The sequence below is a fragment of the Coenobita brevimanus genome, chromosome 33 (assembly GCF_032717465.1).
Source record: "Coenobita brevimanus isolate Jiangsu-jjx chromosome 33, ASM3271746v2, whole genome shotgun sequence".
Lineage (NCBI taxonomy): Eukaryota > Metazoa > Arthropoda > Malacostraca > Decapoda > Coenobitidae > Coenobita > Coenobita brevimanus.
The window spans coordinates 2,263,930-2,273,139 of record NC_136986.1 but is presented as its reverse complement, the minus strand read 5'-3'; positions in this window follow the sequence as shown (position 1 = coordinate 2,273,139).

The following is a 9,210-nucleotide window of genomic DNA, read 5'->3' as shown; positions in this document are numbered from 1 at the left end:
GATGAAGGAGCAGCACCAGAATTGTCTAAGGTGGAATTGGAGGAGAAAGTCTGAGCGAAAAGGTCTGCTTTATCAATAGAAGAAATAGCTACAGAGTCATCAGAGTAGAAAAGAGGAGGGAAGGATGATGAGGTAAAGTTGTTAGAAAGGTTTCTGGCAAGGTGCCTGAAGGAGAGGTAAGAATTCGAGATGGAGAGTTGAGAGCATTTAGTATGGATGAAATTATTTTTAGCAGAGGGAAGAATAGACTTAGTACGATTCCGGGCAGAAACATAAAAATCATGTGATTCAGGGGTGGCCAGGCTCTAGTACCTTTTAAAGGTCCCCTCCTTGTTGCGGACACCATTAGAAGAAGTGTGATTAAACCAAGGCTTTCTTGCATTAGTCAAAGAATATGAGAAAGGAATGTATGTTTCCACGGCCGAGAGAATAACCTCTGTAATGCACAAGGCACATTCAGATTGCTCCCGGCCATGGAAGCAATATTCATTCCATGGAAAATCAAAGAAGTACTGCCTGAGGGCCTCCCAATCTGCAGCTCCAAAGTGCCACAGTTGACATTTCTTTGGAGGGTTCACAGGCCATACCGAAGTGATAGGACTAATTAAGGTAACAAGGTTATGATCGTCAGAGCCCAACGGAGAGAAAAGATTGACAGTGTAAGCAGAAGGATTAGATGTAAGGAGGAGGACAAGTATGTTGCAGCTGTCTTCAAGTCGGTCAGGGATATGGGTAGGGTGCTATACAAGCTGCTCTAGGTCATTAAGGATAGTAAAGATGTTGGCTTGTTCACCAGGAGGATCAGTGAAAGGAGAGGAGAGCCAAAGGTGGTGGTGAATATTGAATTTTTCTAGAATGGAAATTTCAGAGAAAGGAGAAATGGCTAGAATGTGTTCCATCAAAGAATTAAAATAGTAAAAAAAAAATTCATAGTCAGTAGAATTAGGAGATAAGTAAACTGTGCAGATATATTTCAGAGAATGACAGGACAGCTGAAGCCAGAGAGTGAGGAGTTCAGAAGAATCAAGTTCTGAAACACGAGAGCAGGATAAGTTGTTGTGTACATATACACAACAGCCACCTTTGGCTTTGAAATGAGTATTGAGAAAGTAGGAGGATACAGAAAAGGGTTTGCTGTCAGTTGCCTCAGACAGCTGAGTTTCGGGTAAAAAGAGAAGGTGAGGTTTAGAGGTGCTCAAGAGAAAGTTAGAGGAAAGTCTGCGAATGTTGCAGAATAAAGAAGTGAGTCAGACACTGGATCCAGGCAGCTCGTTGAGTCATCACCGGGAAAGGGGCGGATGGTGAGGGCATTTGTTTTCCCCCCCCTCCAGGGACCCCAAGGCATTGTTTAAACCGCCGCGTGTTGGACACCCCAGACATGAAATGGCACGCCATTGCCAGCCAATTTTCGATTTTTTTTTTTTTTTAGGCTAAAATGATAAATTTTGATGTAAAAAAAAAAAACGAATATGACCATTAAAAGACTCACTGGAGGCTACAACTGCGTTTTCTGAAAGTCCCTGGTCCGCTCCTCAGGTGTGCTTTCTCAGAACTGCAGCGAAGGTAAGAGAAAATCTCGTTTTCTGTGAAGGTAAACTCAGGTATTCTGCCCAACGTTACTCTGGGAAGGTCTAGGAATGTTTTCTACACTTTTCAGTTCACTTCATATGCATACTTTTTTTTTCACTGGATTTCATACAGAAAACATCTTTTTTCCTAAATAAATCACTTAGTACTGCAACACCTGTCACCTGTCATGTATCTCTTTCACTGTGCATCCTTCGTCTTCCATTTACAGTAACTTACGTACAACTTTACTTCACTATGTACTGCACTTACACTTACGGTAAATGATTTACAACATGCTTGCAGTATACACAGACACTGTAAGGGTGTTTCTGAGTGTCTCACTGTGAATACATCGTCTTACACTTACGAAAACAACATTATTTCACTAAATACAGTCCTTACACTTATAAGAAAATATTTACAAGAGTCTTTCACTGTCATACTCAATAGTTTTGAAGAGTGTGGTACTCCTCAAAGCAAGGATAGATGCACAGACCAAGGTTGCATTGTGCACACATATGCCTACAGTCCTTCCACTGAGAACGCGGTCTTGTGATGCTATTTGCGCACACATGACACCCTTGCTGCGGATTCTGACGAGTCTCAGTGGGAGGGATGATCATGGGGAAGTGGCGACCAGTGAGGTGGATAGGTGTTACAGCAGTGTGACAGTGCCAAGTGGCAGTCCTTTCCTATGAGTATTCCCCCAGTATTTCCCGCACCAGCTCACGAATATAGCCCTTAAAGGTCTCCTTTATGCTGGTTACCTGAGCATGGACCAGGTGAGCATTTAGGACTGTGATGTCGAAGAGGTGGAAGAATTGTTTCTTGTACTACTTCATCGTAGGCCTGGCACAATCCACATTGGAAATCATTGCGTCCGACTGATCTACCTGTCACATATTCACATTGTAGGCCAGGACAGGTTCTGGTTTCCACACGTGATGCAGCCCTTCTGTCCTGTAGTTGATGTTGTCGGTGGGGTGAAAGAGTGGCCGGTGTACAGACAAGAGGAGGAAGACTTCTCTGTTGTGATACCAGGCTGTTGCAAGGATGTTATTGGCCTTGTAAAATACAACTTCGTTCCTTTGTAGCTTCCTCCCCACCTTCACCATGTGCATCCAGCTCTTTCTCACAGTGCCACACAGACCTGTCTCCTGAAGGTGAAGGTACCTGGCCAGAAGGGGGTTTGTGTACCAGTTGTCCAGGTACAGGACGTGCCCACGATGAAGGTACTCATCGATCATCATCTTCACCTCAGCCCCAGACAGTCCCAAGGTTCGATCTTCAACGATGTCCATTTGAACACCTGCGTACAGGACTATGTCCTGCACATACCCAGTCTTACAGTCGCACATCACGAGGATTTTGAAACCAAACATGTTCCTTTTGATGGGATATATTGCCTGAAGGCAATATTAACTCTCCATTGCACAAGACTCTCGTCTATGACAAGGTCTTTTTAGGGAGAAAGGAGGTACGAAATTTCTCATGTAGGTGATCGAAAATCACACGTATCCTCCTCGCCCTATCTGTGTTGTTTGCATTTGTAAGGTCAAGTTGGTCAAAGAAATGCAGTCGGCTCAGGATGTATTGGAACCGATTCCTCCCCATTACTTTCCCAAAGATAGGTGTTTCCATTAGTGGACCTACGGTCCAGTAGGAGTGGACCTGGTTCTTTTTCAAAATTTCCATCAAAAGTACCAGGCCTAGGAACACATACATTTCGTTTACGCTCAGGTCCACCTCAAACAACCGGCTATGTGGCATCTGTGTTGCCCTGCACGCTCAAAGGCAGCAAAGGCGTTTGTTAGGGCTCCAGTTCTCAATATAAATTCCACAGTAAAGAAACTTCTAAAGAAATCCAGCCTACTTGAAGTTGGGGTTAGTTCAGGAACAGTACACCCAGCAACATGCTCGTATGTGAACAGTGTATTTATGAAACAAAGTCACTCCTATCCTCCCACTTCCATGTCAGTTTCTCCTCATCACCATCATCACCTCCCTCATCCAAGGGCCGTGGGGAAGCGTGGGGAAGTGTGGGGAAGGAGGGCAAAGTCTCACTAGACGTGCTTGGAAGTGTGGGGGATAGGGGAACACTTTCCCTCAATGTGCTGGGCAACATAGCAAAGGGAGGAAAACTTTCACAAGATGTGCTGGGTATGGGGAATTGGGGAACACTTTATGTTGATGTGCTGGGTGCGGGTAATGGAGGAACACTTTGTCCTGAGGTGTTAAGGCGGGCTGGGTCAAATGGGTGTGAGGGATAGCCTGGGTGAGATGTCTCACCCGTGTCCCCATCCAGTGGAATATTCCCAAATCTCCCTCTCTTCCTCCTAAAACGTCCAACCCCACATGGGGAAATCCTTGGCTTCACCAGCCACCCAGGAATACTAGAAGCTTCACCTCCTTCTCTGAATCCTCATCATCATCACGTAAGGTTAGGGGACGATGTGCTGATGGCCTCATCCCTCGGGTACTAGCATACACCACATACCTGGATCTCCTTGGTGTGGGCATTTCCTCCTCACTAGAACTTTCAACTTCCGGTTGCACATAATCCTTGTCTTGCACGTCGTCGTCAACGTTGCTTTCGCCAGCGTAGGGCACCCTCAGGAGCTTCTGAATCTCATCGTCAGAGAGATCACGGAGACATGACTGTACAGTATGAGTGGTACAAGTAGAGTGAGGCTGAGTGAGGGCGATGACTCAGTACGTGGGTGTATAGACATAAGTGCCTGAGGCAAGGTGGTGGAAAAGTTGACGTACATCCTTACCAATTTTTGCGTGCCTACTTTGAAAATTGCGCTCTCCATGATTTAAAAAAAAAATGACATTTTAAAATGGCACTGGCACTGAGTGCGTTTTAAAACAGCACTGTCATGGGGCACATTAAGTGCGCTATTTTCCTTTTTTTAATTTTGAAAAGGAAGTGTAGTGTGTACTGTGCATGTAGTTTGGTGTTGACAGTTAAAGAAACTTGTATTGGAGAGCATGCTGGCCTACTCTCTGTGTTAGTGAAACACTGAAAAAAAGTTCAGCAAAGAGGGATGGTCAGGAACTAGTCCTGAGGGCTGATGAAATGGGAGCTCCAGCCCTCCTTGTCATCAGCTTTCCACCCACCTTGGGAATACTGCCCTGCTCAACTGGTGCTACAGTCTTCTCCTGTAATATATATATATATATATATATATATATATATATATATATATATACACACAGTGCTCACAGAAGTGTTGCACACCCTGTGCACCCAAACAAACAAAACGAAGAAACCTTTCAGCTATGGAAAAAAACAGGTAAATAATGCATTATAATTACATTTAATCCTTGGTAGGGTATCGTTTGCACCTCTTCACGGACTGAGACTTCATGGAAATGAAAGGGCCAGGTTCCTCAGGTGCTGGGGTGATATATTTGCCCAGGACTCGCGAATGGCTGCTTCCAGGTTCGGCAGACAGCTCACGTCATTCCCTTAGAGATCCTTTTTTACGATGTACCAGAGGTTCTCTATTGGGTTGAGGTCTGGGCTATTGCCTGGCCAGTCTTTCATGACGGGAACCTCGCAGTCATGAAGTCAGCTGGTGACAGAGTTGGCAGTGTGAGCTAATGCACCATCTTACTGAAAGACTCGTTCACCTGTGAGCTCAAAGGACTCAGGTAGACGATCACAAAGCAGCTCCAGGTAAATGTCCAGATTCACTTTGTGGTTCTTGGGAAGAACAACAAGCTTACACAACCCCTTAAAAGAGAAACAACCCGATACCACAAGCGAATCAGGGGGTTTAACTGCGCTTTCCATGAAAAGGAGGTCAAATGGGTCACTACCTCTGCTCCTGTAAATTCGCGCACTGTGATTACAGGTAATGGTAAACATTGCATCACCAAACCACAACAAAGACAACCACTGCTCCTTACCCCACATAAGGCACTTGTTAACAAAGGCAAACCGATGAAGTCTGTGGTAACGTGTTAGAAGTTTTCTCACAGGCCTGTGGCTAGTGTAATCAAGTTCATGGACTCTTCGAAAAACAGTGCACACTGAAACTTCACCAAACACTTCCAGGTTGCGCTCCTTGAGCCTTTTTGCAGTAACACGAAGATTAGACTCCACTGCACGTTTTAGCACATTCACAGATCTCAATGAAGTTTTCCTGGGCCTACCAGACGGTTGTTTATTTGTTAGAATGTCACCACTCTTTTCCTGCCTGTAATGGGCACACCACATCTGCACTGTTGACCGTGCCACACCAACCATTTCACTAAATTCATTCGTGGGATGGCCAGCCTCTTTTAGAGCAATGATCTGTGAAATGATTTCACTAGACAATTCACGGGTAGGGGCCACATTAAAGTGCCAAAGGCCAAAACACTGTTTCAGTAGGTCAAAAATGGCGCAGTAAGAGAGGGAGGAGCAGCCGGGTTCCCCTCTCTCTCGCAGCCCGCAGGCAACTGAGCTGCCAGCCAACCACTGCGTAGTGAGGCCTCGGGCTGCCGTGATGTCATGTTAGCGCCCGAAATTTCTGTCTAAATTTTTTAACCCAAAAGAGCACATTCTTTTTTAGACAAAAGTATTGCGGACCTTGGCATGGGCATCCAACACTTTTGTTGAGCACTGGATGTATATATATATATATATATATATATATATATATATATATATACTGTATATATAAACTTGCGAAACACATTCAGTTCTACAGAGGAAACACCAAAGAACCTTTTCCTTCGTTGCTTAATTTCCATCTTGCATCATCATATTCTCTGGATATGCCTTTTATACTTCTGTAAAATTAGTATAATTTGTATCACACAAGAGTATATTAAGGTATGTAGACAAGTTATTCTCAAAGTAATAAGACAAATAATGTAGGTGAGATGTTTCACTGAAATATCTCCAAGCAAACAAGAATATGATTTGTCGAGAGATGCCTTCTATGCGAATGCCTCATGAAGTGCCATATAAGCGTTCTAACTACTGAGTCTCACAGATGTAGAGTTGTCATCAATATTACAAAAGCAAACAAGGACATATAAGAATGTTTTATTTTATTTTATTTGTTTTTTAAGAATTGAGAAACAAGTAAAGAAAAATACTACACTACCGATTAAATTATTAGTTGACACTTTTCCATTAATTGAAAACTGTACCCTGTTCAAATTACTGACTTTATGTCAGATATATATATATATATATATATATATATATTCACAAAGGGAGAATCGTTGTCTTAATATGAAGATAATCTACAGCGTGATCAGGAAGATCTTAAATAAACTGGTAAAGGTTTGACAACTCATTTGTCATTTTCAAACCTAGGTATCATAATCATGTTGTGCTTGTATTTTTACCATAGACATGATGTTTACTTTGGTTTTTATTATATTTTCCCTAGGTTTGAAAATGTCAAATGAGTTGTCGAAACGTCAACAATTTATAACGATGTTCCTGGTCATATAGATGTTTACCTATCTATCTATCTGTCAATCTATCTATCTATCTAGCTATACATATATAGATAGATAGATAGATAGATACTGTATATATATATATATATATATATATATATATATATATATATATATATATGTGTGTGTGTGTGTGTGTGTGTGTGTATATCTATATCTATATATCTATATCTATCTATCTATCTGTCTATATGTATGTGTGTGTCTGTGTGTATCTATCTTTGTATGTATCTATCTATCTATCTATCTATTATATCATTACAGATTCTAGAGATCGACTGTGGGAATCAGTACCAATGGTTGTGTCAGTGTTGGAAACTTGGCTACGAGGCAGTTGTTTTCCAATCCTGCTCACGGACAACTTAGTACCAGACAGCACTATAATAAAGGTAATACGAAAGAATACGTTGATGGATGTTAAATTAGGCTCCAGTACTGGATGAGATCCATACTTTGATATCTCAGTTCATTACCAATCTGATGGTCTCACAGCTAGAACCTAGTTTAAACACTGAAAGTTTTGGCCATGTGTAGAGAATGGAGGATGAGAGACTGATGAGGAAAGTGTATGTGAGTGAGGTGGAGGGGGGAGAGGGAGGGGGAGTCCGAGGATGAGATGGAGGGATGGAGTGGAGAGGTATATGAGAGAGGAGGGGTGTGAGTTGTGAGCAGGTCAGTGAAATGGCGAGGGACAGGGCGACGTGGAGGCGATTGGTTTATGGCCACCCCGTACGGGATCGAGGCATCTGGCAATAGATAGATAGTTTCCTTTACTACTCAATAAATACATTGAAAAAAAAATTTGTTTTATCAAAGAGATTACTGTAATAAATACCTTGATAATTAGGAAGGAGGAAAGAGAGACAAAGTGATAAAGACGAAAGTAGGGGAGTGGAAGACAAAAATGACTGATTGCTAGTGCTGAAGGGAGAAGTGAACGGATTGAGAGTACACTTTAACCCGCCGCGTGCCGTTTTAAAACGGTCTGACATAACTGCATGGCCAGTGCCAGTGCCGTTTTAGAACGGTCTAAAATAAAACACTTCACTGTGACCGCATTTTTCAAGATTCGTGGGTAGAAATTGGCAGGCATGTAAGGTAACTGCTCCCCTACCATCCCCCAGGGTGCCAAGGCCATACACTCACTGGTTCCCCCCCTCACACTCACTCTGCTTCACTCTGCCTATGTGCCTCACCCAGTGCTGTACATATTGAAGGCATTTTGTAAATGTTTTCATGTAAGTATAAGTTGTAAATATTTTCTTGTAAGTGTAAGGACTATCTAGTGAAGTCAAGTTGTAAATACTTTCTTGTAAGTGCCAGGACTGTATGTAATGAAGTTAGGTTGTACCTATCTTCAAGTAAGTGTAAGATAGTGCATTCACAGTGAGAAAAACACGCAAATTGTGATAGATGCTGAAGTAATAAGTAATCAGAAAAGTGTACTGAACATTGCTATACCTTCCCAGCACAAATACCTCACGTATGTAGTGAGCGTGAAAGAACGACTATACCTGTATATAAGTGTACCAGACTGAATAAAACCCATTTCTGAGCCTCGGTCAGAATTTTAACAGCGAAATTCGTTGTTTCCACATCAAAATCTATCATTTTAGCCAAAAAAAGTTGAAAAATGGCTGGCACTGGGGTGACCCATAGGGCTAAAAATAGGCGGCATGCGGCAGGTTAAGGAACTGTTAAACAGAGTGAATGAAAATGGTGTGAGTGTAAGTGGCTGGAGACTGGCTGGGACGAGGAGAAAGGTAAGGGAAGAAGTGATCAGTAGGTTGGAAGTGGTGGAAGCAATGAAGAAAGTCAAAATGGGGAAACCCCAGGAATTGATGAAGTTTGTGGTGAAATGCTAAAGCATGGGGGAGAGATATTAGTGAAGCGGATATGGAAGATGTGCAGATTCGCCCAGTAGGAAGGTAGTCCCAGAGGATTGGAAGTCAGGATTATTTATTCCCCTGTATAAAGGAAAATGGGAAAAAGGAGTGTGTGGTAATCATAGTGGCATTTTTTTCCAAATTGTGTAACAGGAAAATTATACATATTTTTCAAAATTAGAAAACAGATGGAAAACAAATAAGTAAAAAAAATAATAATCCATCAGCCAGATTACTGGTGTCTTCCATTCATAAAATATCTGCAACAGTTAGACTTGAACTGCTG